Source organism: Musca autumnalis, unplaced genomic scaffold (assembly GCF_047663935.1).
Source record: "Musca autumnalis isolate F117 unplaced genomic scaffold, ASM4766393v1 scaffold_2, whole genome shotgun sequence".
NCBI lineage: Eukaryota > Metazoa > Arthropoda > Insecta > Diptera > Muscidae > Musca > Musca autumnalis.
Genome location: NW_027411755.1, coordinates 263,811,479 through 263,838,486, shown reverse-complemented (window position 1 = coordinate 263,838,486; position 27,008 = coordinate 263,811,479). Strand labels below are relative to the sequence as shown.

General features: G+C 34.2%; 1 protein-coding gene and 1 long non-coding RNA gene across 4 annotated transcripts in view; both read right to left on the bottom strand.

Moving 5' to 3' along the window:
- The window catches only part of LOC141391990 (uncharacterized), a 264,725-nt gene that overhangs the window by 133,951 nt on the left and 103,766 nt on the right, over nt 1-27,008 (bottom strand). The window lies entirely within an intron of this gene.
- Nucleotides 22,250-25,196, bottom strand: LOC141391991 (uncharacterized). The gene is made up of 3 exons (XR_012409758.1): nt 25,098-25,196; nt 22,525-24,964; nt 22,250-22,387 (listed from the first exon to the last, which is right to left on the bottom strand). It is a non-coding gene; the product is annotated as an uncharacterized lncRNA (long non-coding RNA).

Here is a 27,008-nt window from a genome sequence, read left to right as displayed (position 1 = left end):
AGACGTTGTCCGGAAAATTGTCATGTCAAGCAATTAAAAAATTAGCCAGAATTTTAAACTTCGAGGAGCCCAATGATGGTTTACATCGTAGAAAAATTGGTTCATGCAACCCAACCTATTATGTGACCTGTGATCTATGAATATTTCCCCAAGTTTGGACAATTTCATTGTATGCAAATTGTCTTACATTTTTGAAATTTATTGCATGCATTCCATATGAAAGCACCAGGAATGTAGCATATATTTTAAATAAATGTTTCTCCACTATAGCCACGTCATTGAACTCCAATAAAAAGTTACACTGACCGCATTATTATAAATTCGTTACATCGTTTCATTTGTTCATATTTATGAATATTGAAAATCACGTCTGTCCATTTATCCTTTTATTGTTTGGCATCCAGAGTTTGCTGTTGATTTAATAACTGTGTATTGTTGTCGACATCAACGTTTTTTTCTTTAATTCTCAATTTTACTTGCCGGTATCTGCATTGCTCAACACTTAAGTGAAGCTTAGTAATTTATTATGTACTAAACGTTTGTCTGACATGATTTATGAAGTGTTTTATAGTTTGACTTAATGAAGATTTGTTTTGCTTTTTTCTTCTGTAGTTTTTTTCTTTAAGAATGAAATTTAAACCATTTCCTTAATATGTGTAGTTGTTGGTGTAGAGTTGCACTGGCACTGCACTTAAGGAAAGTTTTAATTTACAATGCCTTCGATTAATGATGGTGCCTTTTGGTTTTGGCAAACACCAATGATTTGTCAGCATTGAACAAGCTTTGATGGTGGGTTGTATGCTAATACCTGCGAACATCGCAAATGCGTTCTGTTGTCGTTTGAGTTTTCAGTCAACACACAGGTATTTACTGTTCTACAAATTTTGTAAAATTATTGAAGAAAACGCTTATGAAATCTTTTAATAAAAATCAGAAAATATATGGATATAATTAATATAATTTTAACAAATCTTGACGTTGTTAGAAATGGTATGTTATTCAATAAATTATTTTATAAATTATTCCTTAAAAGGATGTTATTGCGTTCATTATTTTCCATAGATGAACCGCATGCCCTAGAATTAGAACATTACTTTAAATTATGTCTATTATTTTAAGGAAATCGAAGACCCTTTCGGACCACTGTTTGTGATGGATGTCGGGGACACACACATTGTGACATAAACACATAAACATGGATGTGTTCAATTTGGTAATAGTGCGACACCTAATCCTCTTCTAGGGCTTGGCAAACACGCACAAATCGCATATTTCTTCTTCTACAATATTTGCAGTGTGTGAACGAGTGGCATAGTGCAGAGCAGAGAACCGAGTAAGTTATAACAATTTTAAGCCTAGATTCGCTTCGTTGTTTGGGCTGCAGTTTGTTAATTTGATAATGACTTTGTCGTCAATCTTTCCGTTTTAGGCCTTACAAGTGATTCCCCATATATGGAAGCGGTGTTTGGCTAAAATGTGTTCATGATTTTCAAGGAAACTTACACAGATCCTACTATATTACCAAAATAAAATAGCTTCACGCACTCATACTAGGCAGACGACATAAACTGTCACTTTGTGGTAAGAGGGGCGCATAATAATCGAATAAAATTAAACATAAATTGTTCAATCGATAGTTTATGAGAGACGGTTTGGTCGTCTGGCTGCCTTGCTTGCGGGACGGGACAATGTATTAAAATTTGCACAGGAATATGTGAAATATTGCTGTAAAATGTAAATGTGCATGTGTGTGTGGATTAATCTTTTATAGTTAATATAAATTGTAGGATTATGTGTATGTATGTGTGTATCTGTATGCATATAAGATGGTACTATAACGGCGATAATTTTCTTTCTTGCGTGCATATTCTGTGGGTCAGGGACGTACGCAGGATTTCATTTCGGGGGGGGCCCAACTTGACCAAAAATCATGAAAAATTCAAATGTTGTGTAGCGTTGCGTAAAGCTATTTTAAGGGGTTATGGCCACTTATAAGCATGAGAAAAGCCATTTTCATGCATTTTTTATAAAAAATCTATTAAACTTTAAGTTCCCAGCAAAAATCCTCATTACAAACCTCCTTTCCCACCCATTATTTTAACAAGGGCATGTCGCGCGAAATATCTGGTTATTTTGTAACCACTGAAATTAGTAGTCACAATCTACTCAGTATCTACTTATTTCAGTGGTTACCATCTACTTTGTTCAGTGGTTACAAAATAACCAGATATTTCGCGCGACATGCCCTTGTTAAAATAATGGGTGGGAAAGGAGGTTTGTAATGAGGATTTTTGCTGGGTTACCATCTATTTTTTTGGTTTTTTTTTTTTTTTTTTTGAAAAATGTTACATTCAAATGTCCGCGTATAAAGCAATGTTTTTGCTAATGCAATTTGCGGTACCCACTGTAGTTTAAAAAAGAATAAACTGATCAGCATATATTTTTGTGGGATCATTACATTATCGAAAAGGAATTAAAAAATCAATTTTTTAAAATTTGGAACAGTTAGAATCAAAATTTCGATTTTAACAAAAACAAAACACTGTACAAAATTGATATTTTTTCTGACTCCGTCAGCAGTTTTTTTCAGGCAATTCCTTGCAATTTTCAGGCAATTCCTTTCATATTTTTCGTTTTTGACATTATTTTCATTGTTTTAAAAACAAAACATTCAGAAAGAGAATTGCCTGTATAAACACAAGTTTAAAAGAGAACGAGAAAAATTGCCGCAAGAAAAATCGTTTAATATAAATTGGGACTAAGATCGGGCCACGTTCGGTAAAGTCGCCATGTAAAATTAATTGAAGTATATTGAAGTTTTTAATCATACAGGTCCACGTTATGGTTTATCGCAGAATTTTACAACCACAAAGAATTTCCGTTGTCTTTGCTATATCAAGATTTTCACTACTTCGATGATCTTAGCCTAATTTTTAAAAATATCGGCTGTCGTTGATATGTTTCCAAATGAAAACATTAAGAAAAATTTAACAGTTTTGGAGATATGGTGCGAAATGTATACAAATTATGGAATTTTTAGATATATTATAAAATTATTTTTTTTTTTCATTTCTCCAAATATTTTATTTTGGCCCTTATCTACAAATTTGCTGCAAATGTCAGAAGAAGATTTGCATTGGTTTCAGAGATATAGCCCCGAGTTGTTTAAAAAGTCGATATTTAACAATGTTATATGGGGCCATAAAATCCAAGCTGTAACTGACTCAACAAAAGGGAACTACTCGTAGGGCTTTTGTACTTTGGGTCTGTACATTCAAAAAATCCTCACTCCAAATTATTTGCACAAGATTACCTTACAAATGTTGCACAGTATTATTTACCGAAAGAGATAGATTCTGATACCAGGATTATTTTTACTTTTAATATAATGTTACAAAAGAAGCGTTATAATTTGTTTTCTTAATTGTACGATTAGAAGTTTTTGGACTCGATGACAAACACTTTTATGGACTTAGTTCAATATAGTTTTGACAAATAACAATCAATCCTTATTGAACCCCACATAATTATTCACTAATAATTATTTGAGAGACCCTCCTCTCGATAGTTACAGCGCCCATAAGCTTTTTAGTTGGCCACCGTAGTATTTAGAGCTTTATCAGGAAGCATAAACTTGTCCACGAAAAGTAGGATATCGCTGTAAACAAGACTACAAAATGTCCAAAGAATCATCCAACAGTCTTTAGACTGCAGTTATGTTAGACTTGTATAAGAGACCTGAAGATGTTGTCCAAACATATTCTCTTGGACTTTGATGTACTTTTGGAAGTAATCTTGCGAACCATATTAGGTTCGATTTTAGACCGAATCGGTTAGTCCCTTCGACCATTTTAGTGAACATTTTTGAACCTTTATGGTGGAGGTACCGTTATGACTTAAATTTAATTTGGACAAAACATTACGAGATCCATAACTTGGACCGAGAGTTATCATGAGTTCCAACCTGTCAGACAAACGGAGATACAGACGGACGGACAGTGGTAAGTATTTCCATCTTGTCTGAAACGAATATCGTCCAAACATACGTGAAGTAGGCCGGGGCGATTTGTATGGAAGGAAAAAAGTGATAGTGGGCGCCTGGAGTTTCTGATTCTTGGGATTGTACTGAGCAAAAAAGTCCACTAGACCATATGTTTACGGTGAAAATCGAGCCCCCGGATTTTGACTTGAAAATTTTTTCAAGGATATTTTAGCCAAACCATATCTCACGGACATTACGTCTTTTTCCACAACCGATTTGCACACACTGTTTTCCATTATAAAGGGGGACATTTACCTTTATAAAATGAAAAACCGAAGTGACCCAAAGAAACCAAAGGTATTTTCGTCTTCTGTGGACTCCCACAAAACCGAATTTATGCATTAGAACCCCTGCAAATTTTCACTGTAGCACAGTGTTATTGTCTTGGCTACAATTTTTGTTTTTGTGTTGGATCGAAAATCTCAGTGGTTTGGCTGTTACATATATGCCAAAATATCCAAAAAACCTTGAAAAAAACTTCAAGTCAAAATCCGGGGGCTCGATTTTCACCGTAGACATATGGTCTAGTGGACTTTTTTTCTCAGTACAATCCCAAGAATCAGAAAATCCAGACGCCCTTGGTGGTGTTCAAATCGCCCCACTCTAATGTGAAGTCTTACTCGTAAATCATTATTTTGATGAAATCTATTTGTATCGTATCCTAGTGTATATAATCTCGTAATCTAAAGTCTAAGGTTACAATTATACTTCGGTGATGATAAGTAAAAAATCAAGTGACGCACAAAAATTCATTTGTCTATTTTATTTCCTCATACTGTTTAGAAGCAAATTTGTCTAAAACAGAATAACAAAATTTTGGCGATGGCAGTAAAACAAATTTCTAATTGGCTTTCAATATGTAGTCCACGAAGGACAGACCCTTCATACATTTTATTCAATAGATTTTTTTATATATTTCCATTCCCACAATACTGAACTCGTTATTTTTATACCCTCAGCCTTTAGGCTATGGAGGGTATATACACTTTGATACAATGAAAATGTGCCTCACGAAATAATGGTTTTAGACCCCAAGTATGTTTGGACGAAATGTGTTTCAGACAATTTGGAGTCGATCTAGCCATGTCCGTCCGTCTGTCTGTCTGTCTGTCTGTCCTGCTGGCTGGAGCGCACGATAACTCTCGAACGGATGAACCAATTCGGTTCAAATTTTGGCTTTCGTAATATTTTGCCCAAACTTAGTTTAAGTTCGAAGATGGGCTATATCGGTCCACTCCTTCCGGCACCTACCCCACAAAAGTTCGAAAATGTTCGGAAAGTTTGTGCGCACGATAACTCTTGAAGGGAGTGACCGATGTGGTCCATACTTTGTATATCGTAAAATTTCTACCAGGGTAATATGAGGTTCCAATATGGTCTCAATAGGTTCACTCCTTCGGGTACCTCCCACACAAAATTTCGGAAAAGTTCAGTTTAGGGCCATCTCTCGAATCGGTTTGATTTTTGTTGTAGCAACTTGTATTCACTGCCCTCCATACGACGGTACAAGTACCATCAGGGGCAAGTCCATACTTCCTGAGAAAATATCAGGAAAGTTGCAAAAAACCCCTATGACACCGTGTGAGGTGGTTGGAGCTCAAGATAACTCTCGAACGGATCTGCCGATTCGGACCAAAATATGGCCTTAGTAATATTTTGTCCAAACATAGTTTAATTTTGAGGATAAGCCATATCGGTCCACTCCTTCAGGTACCTCCCCCCCAAAATTCAAAAATGTTTGGAAAAATTGTTCGTACGGTAACTATTGAAGGGAGTGGCCGAATTGGTCTATACTTTACACATCCTAATATATCTACCAGATATAGCTCAGGTTCAAATATGGACTATATTTGTCCACTCCATCCGGTACCTCCCACACAAAATTTCGGATAAGTTCACTTTAAGACCTAATATCGAATCACTTTGATTTTTGTTGAAGCAACTTGCATTCGCTGCCTCAATTACGAAGGGAAAAGTTTTTTTAGGGGCAAGTCCATACTTCTTGAGCAAACAGCCCGAAGAGTGTTATAACCCCCTATGGCACCATATGTTGTGGCTGGAGATCCACTTCCATAAAGGTCAATGTCGATCCATTCCTTTTAGTATCTCCTCCGCAAAACTTTTGATCTTTAATCCTAATCAACATTTTTGTTGGTTCAAACGCCCAAAATTTTTAAAACCCACTAAATACATACGTATTTTGGGAAAAAATTGTTTCAATATACACAGGCTGAGGGTATATCTCTGTCGGCAAAGCCGACTGATACATTTTTACTTGTTGTTATAACCGGATGAGTTTTAAGCCTCGAGAGCTCTATACAGTTCGAATAAATAATAGACATGGGGTATATTCATTAAGGAATTAGCATTTGATAGTGGTATGATATGACATGAAGAAGTAATTCAGATTTCATTGGAAGTTTCTCTCAAAAACAGCTTACAAACAAAAAATTTTAAAATATTTTCTTACAAAACTTGTTAATGATGTACATTTTCTGTTCAGAAACTTAAGAATATATAAGTTTTAATTTGAAATCTTCAAATATACAAACATTTTTTTGAGAAAAAAATAATAACTAGTTACAGTAGCTTAAAAAATTTTGTTCGACCAAACCATTTAGGGGGGGGCCCGGGCCCCCCGTGCCCCCCCCTGCGTACGTCCCTGCTGTGGGTGGTTGATAACCACAAACCAAACTTTATATTTTATTTCTTTGCAGTTCTTGCCTTTTGAGGTTAATGGGTTTAAAACGGCTGCTGCTTCTGCCGCTGTCATAGTTTTATAGGGGCCAGAAAACAAGACATAAAACATTATTCTTGTGAATGAATGAATGACAATGACATCACTTAACATGATTACAATTCATTTCTTTAAAATAGGGCAAGAGTATAAAATTAATTCAACTAGGCGAGTAGTGAGTGAGTGATTGTGCGTTTTGTTGGCCTTTGCCGTTGTTCTAATGCCTTACAGATGGTTTCAAATGTGCAATATTGCAATTATTCATATGGGACAAAAATGACAGAGACATGTGTAATGAAATGATGAATGAATTGAAGTATTAAACAAAGTATTGAAGGAAACGAACATGGAGAGTAATAGAAAGTGTTAAAATTTGCATAAACAAGTGACATTACACAATCATCTAGAAAAGCCGAAAACTAAAGATCTCCAACTTATATAAAATTCTGATAAAACCATAGATTTAAAATTGTTTTAAAAATCAAATGTTTTTTTTTAAATCAAATGTTGTGTTTTACCCATTCAAAACTTAAAACCCCACATAACATAAATATACTCAAACATGGACAATCTGTCCGTTCGTTACATTTTATAAGGGCTTATAAAGAAGCCCCTGTTGACCTGATCATGGCATCAAAATTGTCGTAGAGGGAAAAACATAGTCCCCACGAAATATATAATATAGAATTTGTAGGGACAAGAGCAGAAGCAGATTCAGGAATTTCGATGTCATGATCCTAATTTTCAATTTGGAACACCATCTAGTTGTAGCCAAGGATCGCGTCGGATTGATCGTAGTGGAAAATGCACATACCTCCTTCACAAAAGTTCTCGTATCTGTGGGATAAGGACTGTATGAGGACTGTTTTGAAGTTTTTAACACTGTCCTTGTTCCCTAGTAGTAATACCATAGTCTTTGTTCAAATTAAAACATCTAATAAAAAAATACTATTTTTTCCTTTTTTAAGTCGGTTTCACTACACGCAAAAAACTTTTTGTTAGAAATATGTTTGGATCCAAACAAATATTTGTTTGAGACTGGTTGCAAACAAATGTATGTTTGGATCCAAACATACCAACATATATTTTATGTTAGAACATATTTTTTATGGTTGGAGTGAGGATGTTTGTGAAAGAGAGTAACAACAGTGCTCTCGCGGCTGCGGAATGCTGTTTTATAACAAAGAGCTGTGTGTATGGTATAAAAAAGACGTTGAAGCGAAGAAGGGGACTTTGGTGCTGTGCATGCGTGAAACACGTGTGTTTCTTATTTTGCTGTTTTTAACCAACGTAGCGAAGAGGAAAAAAAATGGTATGAATTATCTAATTTTTGTCAGTTTTTTAAATACCATCGTTGAGTAAAGACGGCAAAGTGAGTGAATGAATCAGTATTTCGTGTTTTCTTAAAGAAATGGTACTTTTTAGCAAATTAAATGCCCAATACATTTTACAATTGAAAATTGTATAATTGAATCAAAAAGGTGAATGGAAATATTTCACTGGACAAGGAAGAAATCGCATGTAAAAATGGTAATTGCATACATACATACATATGTATATTTGAAATATGGCATATCCATATTTATTTATTACATTACATAATCATTTGATTCCAGATGCAGATTCCCCGCTGATGATTTCAACTTTCAGGAAAATATGTTTTATTTCACAACTAAGGAGAAGCGTTCAACGATGTTTCTATATATTTTTTTCGTTTTAAAAGTGTGCATATTTACAAATTATTTCATTCAGTTTTCCTTTTATTAAAGTGTGTTATGTATTTCTTCGGAATTTTAATGTACCTATGTGTCTGTTGTTGCTTTGCCTTTCAATAAACAACCACCATTTATAATATGATACAGATAGCCAGTGAGCACTTACTGAGAGCAAGTGAGCATACATTTCAATGTGTTTTGCATTGAAATTTACGCTCCCTTGCTCTCAGTAAGCACCCACTGGTGCATGCTTTTGTTTTGTGGCTTTTGGCTGTTACAGTTTTAGCAACACTTTTGAGGGTCACAAATTTCTGAAATATATAACTTTGGGGAAAATTATTTTTGGTTGAGTACACCGAAGTCGATTTGTCCAAAGATAACAGTTTTAATTCACTTATGATGAGGGTATAACTCTGTCGGCAAAGCCGACTGACCCTTTTTTACTTGGACTTCTCCTACAGTGTGAAGCTATAATGAAAGCGTGGACTTATATTGGACCTCTAATGACATTTAGATAAAAAAAACGTAAAACGTTTAATTTTCTAACTACTGGCGTAACGATATTAGTCTACCTTTGAAACTGTACTCCATGCAAACAGCCGCAAAATCCATACTTGGATACCAGAGGCCTCCTCCAAGGAATCCATGGTATGATCAGGAGTGTCGTGCTGCCACCGAAGAGAAAAATGCGGCATATAGGGCTACTTTACAATCCGTAGCAACGCGTAGCGCACGAGAGAGATACAGGGAGAAAAGGAGAGAGGAGAAACGTCTTTTCCGCAGGAAATAGACATCATAGGCCGATCAGTAAAAGAAGTAACTGATACCTTTATGACGGTCGAAGGAGAATCTGCTAAAGTGGGTCTGGCGGTAAACGGTGAGAAGACCAAGTTGATGGTGTCGACACGCAATGCGTCCATTGAGCTCGGACCGACAGTGGAAGTTGGTTCCTATAATATTGAGGTAGTAAAAGATTTCGTCTACCTCGGCACCTCCGTAAACACAACAAACGAAATCAGTTGTGAAATAAAAAGAAGAATTATATTGGCCAACAGATGCTACTTTGGTTTAAGTAAGCAGTTCAAAAACAAAGCCACATCTCGTCAAACAAAAATAACGCTCTACAAAACACTGATACTACCCGTGCTGATGTATGGCTCCGAAGCCTGGGTACTTGCGCAAGCAGACATGGCAGTGCTTGGTGTGTTTGAGAGAAAAATTCTTCGAAAGATCTACGGACCAATCTGCGTTGACGGTGAATATCGACGTCGCATGAACCACGAGCTGTATCTGCTGTACAACGACATCAATATTGTTAAACGTATCGAGATGCAACGATTGCGTTGGCTAGGCCATATCATAAGAATGAGCGATGATGACCCCGCTAAAAAGGTGTATAAACACGGACCGCTTGGCGGTGCACGCAGAATTGGCAGGCCAAGGAATAGATGGCGCAAACAAGTGGATGATGAGATGAAAAGGCGCGGTATTCCAGAAAGCGAAGCAACAAATAGAGAGAATTGGAGATCTTTTCTTAGTTCGGCCTATAGAACAAATGTTCTGTAATGGGCCAGCTAAGTAAGTAAGTAAGTTGAAACTGTACGAACTACTAGGTCTTCCTAAATCTCAATTACGAAATATTTTATAAACAAATTTTTTTTTAATAAAAAAGTCGCCAGTTCTGCATTTCTCGCTTTAAGCCTCAGCTTCGTACAAAATATTACTTACCGATCGAGTAAATAATCGGAAGTAAATATACGTATCTCTTTTTGGACATTTTTTCTATATTTTGGTCATTTGTAATGATTCAACATTGACATAATGTCTGGCGAGACAACAGAATTCAGACACACAAACACACGTACACAGAATAACAACATTATGTCTACCCAGCTAACATTTCTTTCCGAATTCGTATCGAATTCGGACAGAATTTCTGAAAAAATATCCGATTCTGATGCCGAATTTGTACCGAATTCGGTACGAAAGTTGTATGGACGTGGTCACCGAATTCGGAAAGAATTTTCGAAGGAAATTCTTAAAAAATGTTAGAGTTTCGCGACGAATTCGGTCCGTATTCCGAAGTAAATTCATGGAAAATTCGGAGAAACATTTAGATTTTCTGACAGAATTCGGTCCGAATTCGGAAGAAAATTCTGGAAAATTCGATGAAAAATTTAGATTTTCTTAAGAAAATCCGTCCGAATTCGGAAGGAAATTCTGGAAAAATTCGGAAAAAAGTTCAGATTTTCTGAAAAAATTCTGACGCTGACGCCTTTGATATTGACACAACACGTGTCGTACTGTACTGAACAAACCCCACTCAGAGACAATTTTCTTTTAATGTACTATTTATGGAAGATTATAATTTCAAACTTTCTAATGATTTTGCCTGTTGTTATGATTTTATGATTGACAGTAGAACAATGTGCAGAAGTATGTTGAAGCTATCAACACTAGCTTGAATTATTATATGTTGCATTTATATTAAAAAAAGTGTAAAACTGTATATGCGAATTTTATGACCAGTCATTTTGTTCTTCGACATCAACCGAAAAAAATTCCCTTAGAAAATCCATTAGAAATCGGAACGAATTCGGAATAACGATTCTTAAGATTCTTTAGAAAATGTGCAGAGATTCTTAAAATAAACTTATAGAAAATCGGTCCAATTTCTAGGAAAATATTAGAGAAATCGGCCACATTTCTAAAAAAAATTCAGAAAAAATCTGATATCAGAGCCCTCGGAAAAAATTGTTAGCTGGGTATCTGCAACACATTCTTGAACGTGTTTCTTCAATGCTTAGATTTCACATGAATAGACAAGATGCTAGCTAGACGGACAGACACACTAAGGAAGTCGACAGTATTTGTTGTTCTGGAAACAACACTGGTTCGAAAGTGGCTTTGTCACACAGCAGCACTTGTTTGTTCCTAGAGAAGGGGTTAAACAAGAATGACAGAGGAAAATTGTTGTGTTGTTGTTGTTGTTGCTGCTGTTTTTTAACTGCTTACAAAATAATGCAGTTGTCAAAAAGGAAATCTAAGCAGAATCAAGATAGCCAGGCAGTAACACTTTTTTCCACATACAAAGTTAACACATGTTTGGATGTTAAAGTGTTGATAAAGAGATAGAAAACAAAAAAAAAAAAATAGAAAACACAAAAATATTTTGAATGGAATGGACACAGAGCAACGTGTCCATTTTACGCACTTTGACATTACGCACCATCACGTACCAATGACCATGTCACGTTGTCACACATATCCATACACACGCTAACACGTTTTATTACCGCCCAAATGGCCAATTTGATAGATTTATGTTATGTGGACATTGTACTAGGCCACGCCGCTGGACAAAGAACAAATAAAAACAATTCAAAAAGTAGTGTCTGTCATGTTAACACTTTGCTTATTAACGCCTAAAGGGTTCATAGGTTGGGAATAAATAATTAATTTGGTTTTTTCATGTATTTCAATTTTATATGGATTTTGATTTATTTTCTTTGATATTGTGGCGTTTTGTGTGTAAACTATTTGGGTTTATTATCGCATTATTGGCAATGATCATAAAGTGAGGGAGGGTGGGGTGAAATATCGTAGTCATACGTGTCCATAATGTCCATGGTCATTGCTAAGCGAACACCTGAATGGATGTCATTAATAATTTTATGTATTTTTAAATCCGATTACACTTCCGCTTTATTGTACCCTACTCTGCTGCTGTTACTTATTTACGTGTTTTCTGCATAAATCCTCTGTGTAAGCTTTAAAACCACGTCCAACGATGGCATCGCGCAATTGAACATTTTAACACCTTTCCGAAAGGCTTAATTTGTGGGGCAACAGCAAGAGTAAACATTATGGCGGATAAGTTCATAGCACCGCGCACACACGGGCACCTGTCCCACACCACTGACTGGGGATTTGCAGCAATATTTGCTTGTTTATTGTTTAATGACTTAATTAATAATTTTATAGTTGTTGTTTATTCTGTGTGTGTTTGTAAACCCTTGGTGTGGGATTGTTTGTTTGATTCAATGCCGCCACAAATTACTTGCCACATTTTAATTCAAATAACTCACAGTTGGGTGTTGATTATGTAACTCATTATTGAGAAATATTGCAGACATGCAACGGATTTAACCTCATGAATTAAGCAAAGCTATGCTGAAAATTTTAATTCTTCCATATCCAGTTCAAAGAAAGTTCTACATATTTAAATTATACTATTATTAATTTAATATTTAATTTAATTGTCATTGAAAGCATTAATTGAAAGTTTTTAGTTGACCTCCAGATTTAGCCACTTTTTCCCTAATCCATCTACGACACATTTTTCAATTTTAATACTTATTTAGAAATACTAAAACATCAATCTTAATTAACATGAAAATAGTATTTCATGTTAAAGAAAAAAAATTTCAAAAAATCTCAGTCAGGTGTTCTGGCAGCTAGGTGTTATTGAAAAAATTCCAAAACAAATATACTTTCTCACATTTGTTGTAATATTGATTTCACTCTTTAAAAGTGCGTTTTATTTTCTCATGTTTTTGTTACACCTCCTTCGAGTTTCGTAACTAATACAAATCACTGGGCAACTCCTTCCTGCCCATTACTAGAGTACACGCTTCACAGCATTTACTTTCGTGGTACTTAAAAATTCTAAAATTCATTTTGGGTTACACTTCGTTTTGTTCTATTTCAATTTCTTTTCGTATACTTTTTTTGGTTTATGTTTTTTTTTTCGTGATTTTAACAACATCATCAATCACGGAAAGTGAAAAGTGCCTTTTGTGTGTTGGCTGCTGCCCTGCCACCGACGAGAGTACAAAAAACCCAATGGAAAATGGGAAAACAAGTTTTTTTATTATCAAAATATTCTATCTTCAACTCGTCGTCACTCTTCCCGTTTTGCTGTAGCTGTATGGTAAGATTTTGTTCTTGTCTTATGTTTTGACATTTGCACTCGCATTTTGTCTGGTCCAACAAAAACACTCTAGTTCCCTGTAACTGCATCGAATTTTTCTTTAGCACACAACCCAGTTCAAAATCATCAAAATGGACTTTACTTCTCTCAGTTGAACTCATTTGTAGGCATTTCATATAGCTGGGGAACCAAATTATGTTTTTTCTTTATTTTCTATTTCGAGTCCATTTAGAATCTTAGAAAACATTATTACATTTGTCCATTCATCCATCCAACCCGTCCGTCTCAGCCTCTTTCCTATCAGCTTGGTGACCTCTGACCAACAGCTGTGTTGATTGATTCCCTTTTCTTCTTGCCAAACATTTTTTTGTGAAATTTAGGTAGAAGATTTGTACAGTGACTAAAGGGAGTTGGTAAATTTACATTTTCATTTGTTTCTTCGTAAAGAAGGAACATTTCGAAATTATGTAAAATATCTTTGCATGCAGGTTAGGCCGATCAGGTTGTACGTTCATTTAATATTTGCAAAGAGGTCGAAGTGGAGGCCTCTAGACCGAATTTGACTATATATATGTATATCGAAATTTGAAAAACCACTTTCTGTTTAATACCGGAAAAGTGTGACATTGTCGGAAATGAGATTGTTGTAAGCTAGCATGAGCGGGATCACATTTATTAACAAACTCGACAACTTCTATACTGACCTACCTCTTTGCGAATTGGAGAACGAACACGGTTACAGGGTCTCGATGCTTATCTGCAAAGTTATATCAAACTTCTTCCGTACCAACACTCAACACTTGTTGGTGGGATGAAAGCAATGTCGATTACTGAAGGCTATTTGAAGATGTGGTCGAGACAGAGACTATTCCACAGATTTTTCGTTCTATCGACATGGCCCATAACCAGCGTTGCCGACAGTTTTTGATCAGAAATCGTCAAAAAAAATCGTCAAATCGTCAACAATAGCTGAAAAATCATCAAAAAATCGTCAACAAGGCCCAAAACTCGGTTTGGTTACCGTTTAATGCGATTTTTCGCTGCTATTTTTGTGAATGAAACATAAGATATACAATCCACAGCAATAAATCTAACCCAATATCACTTAAATACTGCTATAAAAACAGCTTTCAGAAGATGATAGTTTTCCTATGGTTATCGAGTTTGAAGCAATGCAGTATGGTAAAGCTGGGTACACATTGCCATTTTAAATGGTAGCTTAGCTCAAATATCGCTTGCTTGACAGTGTAACTGTCCATATTTGTCCGTATTCATCTATTCATCTATTTGCATCTATTACCAAAACTAAAGGAAAATTTTCAGCTCATGTAATTTGAATGTGGGGCAAAAACTATGAAATACCTGTGCCTAGATATGCCACATATGTGCCTAAATATAGCCAATCCGTCTGGAAATTGCTATAAAACATTAAAAAGCTCAAAAATCGAGTTTGGAACATTGCTTTCCTTAAAATCTTTCGAGAAACTTTGGTCAAAATGTAGTTATCGTCTTTTATTTCATGCATTTCTGCCTTAGGTGAAAAATCGTCATTTTGGACCATAAAATCGTCAAATCGTCATTTTTCAGTTTTGGGCCAAAAAATCGTCATTAATGAATGAATGATAAACCAGCAAATTCGGCAACACTGCCCAGAACTCATTGCAGTATTCCTTGAAGATGTCTGAATTAGCTTCTTCCTTTCTACATTGGGCCTTTGGCTTCCGAGTGAAGAGGCTGCTTTAATTACAGTCACGCGTCCTTAATTCTAAACCTAGTGAAATCAACATACGCAAAATGTTGAAGCCCCAGCCACCCATCATCACCGTCTCATGGACTGCTTCCTCACCCAATTCTCGTTAGCCTAAAGACTGTGGGTATAATAATTATTTTTAATTAATTTCTTGTTGGAGATTTTTGCAAGTGAAAAATGAAAGACGAAGTCGGTATGACTGAACTAACAGCGAAACCGGTCACATAATTTTGTGGTTGTTTGGGTTCGAATCTTCGGCTTTCCTTTTTCACTTGCAAAAAATCTTCTATAATTAAGCTCAACTCCAACGAGTAATTAATTAAAAATAATTATTATACCCACAGTCTTAAGGTTAACGAGAGTATGTACACTTTGATACGACCAAAAATGGAAGTCATTGAAATATTCGTTTTGGTCTGGTTCGCTTGGTCTGCAATCTATCGATATTCCCTACATTAGATATTTTCGATATTTCATTTCAAATTATCGATAGCTTTCAACATTTCGTTAAATTGTCATCACCATTAATTTGGAAATAAAAATGGCGGAAAAGGGTAGAAAAATGGAAAAAATAGTCTTTATTTTTCATTGAAAAACTTAGACCTAATAGCCCGATAAGACGAAGCCTTAAAAATCATACATACGTAAAGATTCAAAGACACTTAAACTAAGTCCCAATTTACATTAGGCGAGTTTACTTGCGGCAATTGTCAGTTTGTAGGTGAGAGAGGGTGCTGAGAGGCAAAGGGTTACCATATGCCTCACCTCTCTCTCCTACAAAATGACAATTGCCGCAAGTAAACTCGCCCAATGTAAATTGGGACTAAAGTGCTTTTGTTGACATTTTTCACAATTACTTCACAGAAATATAAATGAGAAAAAACAATTGTTTTTATTAATTAAAAATGCACAAAAATACAATTTACTTTACGAAAATTTTGAATTTGTTACTACTGACTTAGTTTTTTACATCCAAAAAACCGAAAAGCCGCGAAATTTCTATTAATTTTAATAGATTGAAGGTTGGGGGCTTTTATCCGATAATATCGATAGACAAAACTGTCTATCGATATTGAATTTATAAAAAGGAATCGATACTAACAATAGTGCCATCGATTTTTTGCCAGCTCTAGGTTGGTGCGCTTGGTAATTTCGGGTTTCTCCCAAACTTTGCCAATAGTAATTCAAATCAACCGATTTGGTCCTCCCGTAAAAGGTTAGGGTCGAATATGAATTATATTGGTCCACCGATACAAAATTTTAAAATTTTCGCAAGAGTGCAGCTTACGACCACCTCTTAGAACGATTTGGATTATTTTGCCACAGGTTGTCTTCGAGATCACTATTGCGGAGGTAAACTTTTTCGGAGGCAAGCCAATACTTACTGAGATAATGAGCCCAAAGCTCAATAAACCCCTGTCGGTACCAACTAAAATGGCTTGTAAGCACGAAAACTTACGAATTCAGTATCCGTTTTAGCCAAAACTTTGCTCGTCGTAAAGTTTGTCCGAAACGTACATCAAGTTTCAAGAAGGTCTATATCGGACAACAACTACCCAGCAAAAATACTCATTACAAATTGACCTACTTTCTAATTATTTTAACAAGGGCATGTCATAAGAAATCCGTACTTATTTTTGGCAACTAAAAAGTAGATAAATAAGTAGTTACGACTTGAAGTAACCAGAGAGTAACTACTTATTTATCCACTTTTAGTGCCTAAAAAATAAGTACTGATTCCCTATGTCATGCCTTTGTTAAAATAATTAGAAAGTAGGTCAATTTGTAATGACTATTTTTGCTGGGTACTGCTACATCTCTAACTTAAGTTAAAAATTTTCGATTTTGTGCAGTTCAAGGACAGTTCGAGGACAATTTAGAAATATGTAATAGATACTTCTTGTGGATCTATTTACAATGATATAATGTTTTTCGTGGACAAATTTATGTTTCCAGATATAATGGAAAGAAGTGATTGGTATTGCTTCAAACTTTGCACATCGAAATATTTCACACGAACTTAAGTATAGTTCGAAAATTAAGGACAACTTTTTTCGGTACCTCCCTTATGAAAGTACAACGTTTTCTCTTAAGTACAGTGTAAGGCCAGTTCGACGATGGTTTGGAAATTTCCATCCAAGGTAGTCAATGTGATTCTGATTACAAACACCCAAAAAGTCCTATGGAGACCGACTAAACTGATTGGTTAGGACGATAACTATTGGTACAGTACTTCGTAATATTTATCTTAAACTCCCCCAAAATAGAGTACAATAGATTCGCTGAAGTACAGTTTAAATGCTGTTCAGGGATTATTTTAAAATTTTCATCGAAGTTAATACTTGCGATTCTAATTGCAACGATATGATTTTCTCATAAGCTCTTAAATCAGCCTTAACATGGCTGGTTGCCACTATAAAAATCGAAGAAATGAGATCCAAAATTAGATCCAGTTTCAAGATAAACATATCTCCACTGCAAAAGTTAAACACTTTTGCGCTTCAATCCAGTTTAGAGCCACTTCTCTAATCGAGATATTTTTAGTAGGGTACGCCAATACTTCGTGAATCCCTCAAACACTTCTCAGATTATTGTGGCCTTTTTAAAACGTTTTAATTCTATTATCCATACTTATCTCGATGATGGCTCGAATATTAAGAAAAAAACGTCCAACGGGACGGAATATATGAAGAATTAAGTTTTGGTGTTAGTGTAGACTGTGTTGTGTGTACGTCAGTTGAAAGATTAGGCCCACAAATGACTGACAATTTACGCTGAGAAATTCCAAAATTTTCTGTTACCAACGGAAATACTATTTGTTTTTAAAATTAGGGATCTATTACAGGTAATATCTTTCGCTACAACAAGAATCCAAACTGCACAGTGAAACGGAAATGGTTTATAGCTAAGAACATTACAGAGGAGTTGTATCAATTCATATTGGCATCGACACTGCAGGACTTTATTGGCGGTTTGTGAATTAATACCAGCAATATGGTATTTTTGATGCCTGATCCTCAACTAAACAATTATTTTGATATACATTTTTTAGACCACTGTTACTGGCCATTTTCATTCTTTGTATTTTTTGACCTATTCTTGGGAGTGGCTCTAATTCATTTCTGTGTTCATTTACTTCCTTAAAACAGCAACAACACATATACGTCTTCTGTTCCTATCCCAGTCAGCATTTTTTGAAAATTTTAATCAAATTCGAGTCTTTTTTGATCCGACTGCACGATTAAAAAGCTAGAAAATGAGCTCATTTTCTGATCATAAATGACTCCTTTGTCGGTAGGAAAACATAACCTCAGGCGACTCTTCTAAACAAATCACAAATGAGTCTTTTTCGAGTCGTATTTCAATCATTTATTGGTGTTTTGTTGATTAATTTCGGACCCTTTTTCGAGTCTTTTTAGAGTCATGTTTATAATCATTTATGAGTCTTTAGGGAGTCATTTATAAGTCTTTTTGTTAGACGAAATAAATTAAAAAAAATTTCTTTTTATTCTTCTTTGTTTCTTACCTTTGTTTTATAGTCTTTTCTGCTTTGTTATGTCTTTTAATTATCCTTTATGTTGCTTGGTGGTTAGTATACTGCTTCTTCATTTCACTTGGCAAAACCTGTTGTGTTGTGTTTGTCTGTACCTTTAATATTATACGTTACATTTATATCAAAATTTTGTAGAAAGTGTATATGAGAATTTTATTTTTATACCCTATACCACAATGTGGAAAAGGGTATTATAAGTTTGTTTTGGTAAAAATTCATGTAACACCGCGAAATATTCGTCGGAGACACCCAATGTGGTATACCAATCTTCATATCTCGACGAGATAAAGCGATTTTGAGATGTGTGTCCGTCCGTCAGTCAGTCCGTCCGTCCGTCCGTCTGTCCATTATAAATTGTAAACACGCTCCAGGCCGCAATTATGGACCGATCGTCACGAAATTTTGTATGGAGGTCGGGTTCAGATCAGAATAGATCCCTATTCTTATTGGTGATGATCGTGAAACATTTAGCGGGTGAAATGGACCAAAAACATAATATTTATACAATTTTCTAGCGGCTCTGTAGGTCTCAATAATAGTCCGATCAACACGTAATTTTAAATAAGGTAAGAGTATACCACAAAGGAGTAGCTTGCAATTTGAGATGGCGATCGGATAATATTTAGAGGGTTAAATGGACCAAAACTTTTGTGTGAAAATTGTGAAAATTTTTAATATACAGCTTATATCTTAATTCCTGGAAGTGACATTCCGGACAAGTGAGATATACTTGAAAGTGGAACGCTTGACCTTTCAATTGATGCCAATTATATTGGTGTGCATGATCAGATAACAGAGTTACAGCCTAATATATTCCGTTATTTGTTTGTAGTGTAATAATAAACTCGCTAGAAGTCGCAATTATACATCAATAGTCACGAAATTTTGCACCGGGTAAGAGTATAGGTCAAAAAGATGCCTACAATTTTGAATGATGATCTGATATTCTTTAGCGGGTGAAATGGACCACTACTTTTGTATGAAAAATATAAAAATTTTATTTTTGGTCGATATTTGAATTCCTTGAGGACTTATGTAAATATTTCGCAAAGTAGCCTACATATGGAAAAAACTACTGACCTTTCCTCTGATGTAAATTGCAATAAAGTGTTTGCTAGATAAAGGGCCTACTGCCTAATATATAATGGGTTCTGTGTGGAGAACCACATTTTTATCCCATGCTACATATTGTCTCTCCAAAAGTTTATGTAACACCACGAAATATTCGTCCTAGACCTCTTATTTGGTATGCCAAAATTCATATCTCGACGAGATAAACCGATTTAGCGATGTGTGTCCGTCCATTAAAAATTGTAAACAAGCTTAAGGACGCAATTATGGACCGATTGTAACGAATTTTTTAAGGAGGTTGGGTTCGGGCCAGAATATAAATGATTAGTTTTTGGTGATGATCGTGAAATGTTCAGGGGATGAAATAGACCAAAAACAAAATTTTAACCAATTTTGTAGCGGCTCTGTAAGCCGCAAAATTTTAAACAAAGTTTGAGTTTATGATGAAGAAGAAGCGTACAAATCAACGTTTGTGTGAACTAAATTTTCCTTTCCTGCTAAAAATGTATTTGTCATGCTAGATAACTTTTTGGTTTTGGTCATAAGTATTATACATTACATCTCTGATATTTGATAATTAAATTTTCACAATCATTGAAAAGAAGTTCCGTGGAGAGCGATTGTCCAGGGACAGTGGTATAGGGTATCCCATGGTCGGCTCCGTCCGACTATAGACTTTTCTTACTTGTTTTATTTACAACCAAATAAAAATAAAACAAAGCAATCAGTTTTTTATCACCTAACTGTTCAAAATATGATCAGAGTATACATAATTATAATCACTTTTCAAACACCTGTATGACCCTTTTTTGATTAAGCATTTTTCAATCTTCCAGATGATCAAAATGTGACAATAAATAACAAAAAATTGTCACATTTTAAACACCTCAATGATTTATTTGTGATTGCTACACATTTGTTGTTGTATTTTAAATTGAACTCTTTTTAATCATTACAGGGAGTCACTTTCGAGTCCCTTTCTGATCACACAAGCGACTTAATCAATTTTTGATCACCAAAAGGACTCTAAAAAGACTCCTCAATGTGATTTTTGAAAAAACAGTCTTCTAAATGCTATCTGGGTATTCGATATGAAACAAATAAAAGAATGTGTGTTTGTGTTTGTGAATGGGGTTCAATTTACATTTAATGGCTTTGACATTTTGGTGTGAACTTTTCCTTTATTGCTGCTTTGAGAACCAAAACAAAGAAAATAAATTTGTTGTGATATTGGTTTTATTGTTCTTCTCAATTAGAAGAAAACAGAGAAAGATTTTAGCAATTGGAAATTAATGGGAATTTTAAAAGAGTGAAAAAAAGGCATTGTGGCCATTTCATTGCAAACGTCCTTGTCAACAATGTAGTTTTTGGGGCTCACAAAAATTGATTGAGGTCACCAACAATGGAGGATATTTTAAGGCTTTTAACATAAGGAAGGTTATAATGAAATAAGGAAGAGGAAAACCAAGATAGGAATAAACAAAATTTTCTGAAATAATACACACATTTTAGAGTGTTTTGCTTGCTTATGTATGTACATACATATATATACATATCGTCACCATAAATGCCAAAATCGTAAATTACAAAATATTAATTTTACAGGAGGAGCAAAAAACGTTATAAAATTAAAAAAAGTTTTATGGGATATTAATCTTATGGGATCTTATCAATCTTATACGAATGGAAGTAAGTAATGAAACCAAATCCGCGGAAACGCTTGGTTTTGGGATTCATTTTCCGAATAGGATCGTTTCCTTGATAGGGTCGTTATTTTTAACGTAGAAGCTTGAAATTTTGCAAGAGCATGTATTTTAGTCTTATACATTAGATTCAATCAAAAAACTAATTTTGACATTTTTGGAGATATGACTTTGGGCATTTTTGGCGACGATATGTAAATGTATTGGTTATCACTTTCAATAGAAGTGTGTTAGACGTCCTTGTTATAATTGCTTTGATTTTCTTGAATATTATCCTCTCTAATTTAAGGTAATTTATTCCGAATTCACCTGCTTTAATACTGGAAAAACATAATTACTTAATATATTGTGAAATAATTTATTTTTCCAACAAAATTAATTAATGATTTGATTTCATGTTCGTCAACATTTCATAATAGAATGACAGTTCGTTCATATCATTTGATTTGAGTGACATTTCATTTGAATAATGCAAATATTTATATTTTTTAAATTTGTCGCAGAGTCGCAAAGTAGTAGTCGAATGACATAAAAACCACTTTAAGACTTAGTCAGAGAAACATAAATGCCTGTTGAGGGGGTAAATACTGCGTTTAGCTTAATAGATTTGAGTTTTATAGTCTTGCAATTGGTAACAAATTTATTATAGCGTGTAAATTGCTCAACATATGGCATTTAGTGCAAATATTTAGCATTAGAAATAATAAGAGTAAAATTGCATGAGATTTGTTTCTAAACTAATTGTCTGTTTGATTTTATCGACCTTTCGATTTGTTATTAAATGAAAATTCTTGTTTCGAGCTTGAGGTCTTTATGTGTTCTTTATTTCTTCTCCAATATTTCGGAATTAATTAAATTCCATCTTCAGGGAGTGTTTTTTGATCTACAAATAAAGACAAAGTACGACTTATAATCTATATCACAGCATTTGTTACAAACAAGTGTAAAAATTTGTAAAAATAAATAAATAAATAAATAAATAAAATGTATAATCACAGAAAAATAATAAATATCGCTTACTTGTAAATAATAATAACAAACTTAAATCTAGCGTAGTATGTCTACCATCGTCAAAGTTTAGTATTGCACTGATTATTTACAAATTGAGCGATTGTTCTTCTGCGTCAGATATCTGTAACAATATGCTGTATTGTCTGTGTCTGTTTTGCTGTTTATTCGTTTTGTTGTTGGCAAGCGATTTATGTGGAGCATCTCTAATGTAAGTCTTTTGTTGTAATGACTCTCTGTTTGAAGAACTCTCACTCCATCTATGTTGGGTATGTGATTATGATGCTTACAGTGTTCTGCAAGCGCTGTTTTCTGTGTTTTATTTGTATTTCGTAGTTTTATGTCCGACTTATGTGCCGACATTCTTGTTTTAAGTTTATTTTTGGTTGTACCAACATATAGTTTGCTACAATTTTCTTCATTATTACCTCCACATTCAATTTGATAGATCACATTACTCCTTTCCATTTTAGGTATTTTACTTTTTATTTGACCTAAATATTGTTTTGGTTGTGTTATTAGAACTATGGGCTATTGTATATTGTTTTTATCGTATATGTCCGATTTTTCCAATCTTTCTGATATATTTGGTATATATACCAGCGATTTATATATTTTCGGTGTTTTTCTTCTATGGGTTTTCTTGCTTGTGGTTTATACTTGTTTAATAATGACTTCGTTAGTTGTATTGGGAAATTGTTTTGGGTAAGTATTTTGTGATTTTTATCTTATTTTCATCGTGGAATTGTTCATCACTTATATTCATCACTCTATTTATTAGGTTGTTTGCCGTATTAATAATTGTCCTCTTTGTATGCTTTGAGTGGAAATTTATCAGTCTTCCAGAGGCTGTTGGTTTCTGGTACCAGTTTAGTTGTATTTGGTTGTCGACATTTCTTATAACTAGTGTGTCCAAATATGGAATTTTTCCGTCAGTTTCTTCTTCTAGCGTAAATTTTATGTTTTTATGAAAATTATTTAGCGTAGTCAATGTTTCTTCAATTGCATCTTCCCTAACTATTGCAAATAAATCATCCACGTATTTCGTCAGTATCTTTGGTTTTGTAGAATGTAATCCCATTGAAGATTTTAATAGTGTTTCCATTACCAAGTCGGCTATAATGGGTGACGCTGGGGAGCCCATCGGTAAGCCCACTTTCTGTTTATAAAGTTTGTCTTCGTATTTAAAGTATCTGTTTTCCTTAATGCAGAACTTTACAATATTTAGGAACAATTGTTTTCCATATATTCTTGGTGCGGTAGCTGTATCTGTTTTTAATCGCTTTTTCTCCATTGCTGTTATGACCTGGTTTTTAAATAATTCTTCTACTAGTTCGTTATTTTTCTTTTGTAATCCTGACGTTGGGTCTTTAGTAATACGCTGGTATGTCATCATATCAGATAATATTGCTTGCATTCTTTTTGATAATCTTTTTTCTCTATAGCTACAGTTACGTTACCCTTGTCTGCATTTAGTATTAATATATCTTTGTTATGTCTAAGGAAATTTCGGGTCCGTTCCACTGTGCTTATAATAAATTTGTCTCTTCTATTTTCTCTCATTCTGTTTGTATGTGTTTCAATCATTGTTGTAAGTTTTGTTCTCCCCATTTCTTGTTGTTCCTTGTCGTTGTTGCTCTGTATTATTTCTTCGGCGTCAGCAATGAATTTAAAAAGAGGGAATTCAGTCCTTGTTGTTGGTAGGCCGTGTTTATCTCCAAGCGAGAGCAACCATTTGACGTCGTCCGGGAATGTTGTGTTGGTCTTGTTAACGAACCACTGGTCATTTTGTTGTATGTTAAGTTCATTAGTTAGTGATTTTTGAAGTTTGCTGAATTTTCTTTTATGTATTTCGTTTTGATTTTTCTGCGATCCTGTTACAATAATATTCTCGTTAAACTCTAGCTCGTTTCTTTCCTCTTGTGAAAGATTTTCGTTTAACAATTTTTCTATTGTTGTTAATGTTGTTTTATTATTTTTTAATTCTTCATGTTTTTGTTTTATTATTAAGTTTAGTAATTTACCTTGGAAAGTTTCTATATGTGATCTCAATGTGGTTAGAATGTGTTGATTGTTGTAGCTAGTTTAAAGATTTTTGGGATGTTCTTCATAGAATTCTTTATAAAGTTTGGAATAAGTCCAGTGTTGCGGCATCGAATAAGAAATGTTATTGTAGATTTTATTTTTGTTGATCTGATTCGTAAATTTTTATGTTTGTTTTATGTTGTATCGTACTTTGCTGTTGATTTTTATTTTGTTGTAGATCATGATTATTTGATTTGAATGTCGGCGAGCTCTCCGTTTTACTAATTGTCTGTTTGATTTTATCGACCTTTCGATTTGTTATTAAATGAAAATTCTTGTTTCGAGCTTGAGGTCTTTATGTGTTCTTTATTTCTTCTCCAATATTTCGGAATTAATTAAATTCCATCTTCAGGGAGTGTTTTTTGATCTACAAATAAAGACAAAGTACGACTTATAATCTATATCACAGCATTTGTTACAAATAAGTGTAAAAATTTGTAAAAATAAATAAATAAATAAATAAAATGTATAATCACAGAAAAATAATAAATATCGCTTACTTGTAAATAATAATAACAAACTTAAATCTAGCGTAGTATGTCTACCATCGTCAAAGTTTAGTATTGCACTGATTATTTACAAATTGAGCGATTGTTCTTCTGCGTCAGATATCTGTAACAATATGCTGTATTGTCTGTGTCTGTTTTGCTGTTTATTCGTTTTGTTGTTGGCAAGCGATTTATGTGGAGCATCTCTAATGTAAGTCTTTTGTTGTAATGACTCTCTGTTTGAAGAACTCTCACTCCATCTATGTTGGGTATGTGATTATGATGCTTACAGTGTTCTGCAAGCGCTGTTTTCTGTGTTGTATTTGTATTTCGTAGTTTTATGTCCGACTTATGTGCCGACATTCTTGTTTTAAGTTTATTTTTGGTTGTACCAACATATAGTTTGCTACAATTTTCTTCATTATTACCTCCACATTCAATTTGATAGATCACATTACTCCTTTCCATTTTAGGTATTTTACTTTTTATTTGACTAAATATTGTTTTGGTTGTGTTATTAGAACTATGGGCTATTGTATATTTGTTTTTATCGTATATGTCCGATTTTTTCCAATCTTTCTGATATATTTGGTATATATACCAGCGATTTATATATTTTCGGTGTTTTTTCTTCTATGGGTTTTCTTGCTTGTGGTTTATACTTGTTTAATAATGACTTCGTTTAGTTGTATTGGGAAATTGTTTTGGGTAAGTATTTTTGTGATTTTTATCTTATTTTCATCGTGGAATTGTTCATCACTTATATTCATCACTCTATTTATTAGGTTGTTTGCCGTATTAATAATTTGTCCTCTTTGTATGCTTTGAGTGGAAATTTATCAGTCTTCCAGAGGCTGTTGGTTTCTGGTACCAGTTTTAGTTGTATTTGGTTGTCGACATTTCTTATAACTAGTGTGTCCAAATATGGAATTTTTCCGTCAGTTTCTTCTTCTAGCGTAAATTTTATGTTTTTATGAAAATATTTAGCGTAGTCAATGTTTCTTCAATTGCATCTTCCCTAGTAGAAGAATTATTTAAAAACCAGGTCATAACAGCAATGGAGAAAAAGCGATTAAAAACAGATACAGCTACCGCACCAAGAATATATGGATTACCAAAAATCCACAAAGATGGTTACCCTCAGACCGATTTGCTCGTCTATAAACTCACCGTCAATCAAGCTGTGCAAATACATAGTGAATATACTTAAGAACTTGACTAAAGATTCAATTTACAACATAAAAGATTCGGTGCAATTTAGAGATAAGATTAAAAACATGACGATTTACGATGATGAAAAGATGGTTTCCTTTGACGTGGTTTCGTTGTTTCCTAGCATACCAGTAGATTTAGGACTACAAATAATAGAGGATAGATGGAATGACATTCAACAACACACGCAGATACCAAAACAATTGTTCCTAAATATTGTAAAGTTCTGCATTAAGGAAAACAGATACTTTAAATACGAAGACAAACTTTATAAACAGAAAGTGGGCTTACCGATGGGCTCCCCAGCGTCACCCATTATAGCCGACTTGGTAATGGAAACACTATTAAAATCTTCAATGGGATTACTTTCTACAAAACCAAAGATACTGACGAAATACGTGGATGATTTATTTGCAATAGTTAGGGAAGATGCAATTGAAGAAACATTGACTACGCTAAATAATTTTCATAAAAACATAAAATTTACGCTAGAAGAAGAAACTGACGGAAAAATTCCATATTTGGACACACTAGTTATAAGAAATGTCGACAACCAAATACAACTAAACTGGTACCAGAAACCAACAGCCTCTGGAAGACTGATAAATTTCCACTCAAAGCATACAAAGAGGACAATTATTAATACGGCAAACAACCTAATAAATAGAGTGATGAATATAAGTGATGAACAATTCCACGATGAAAATAAGA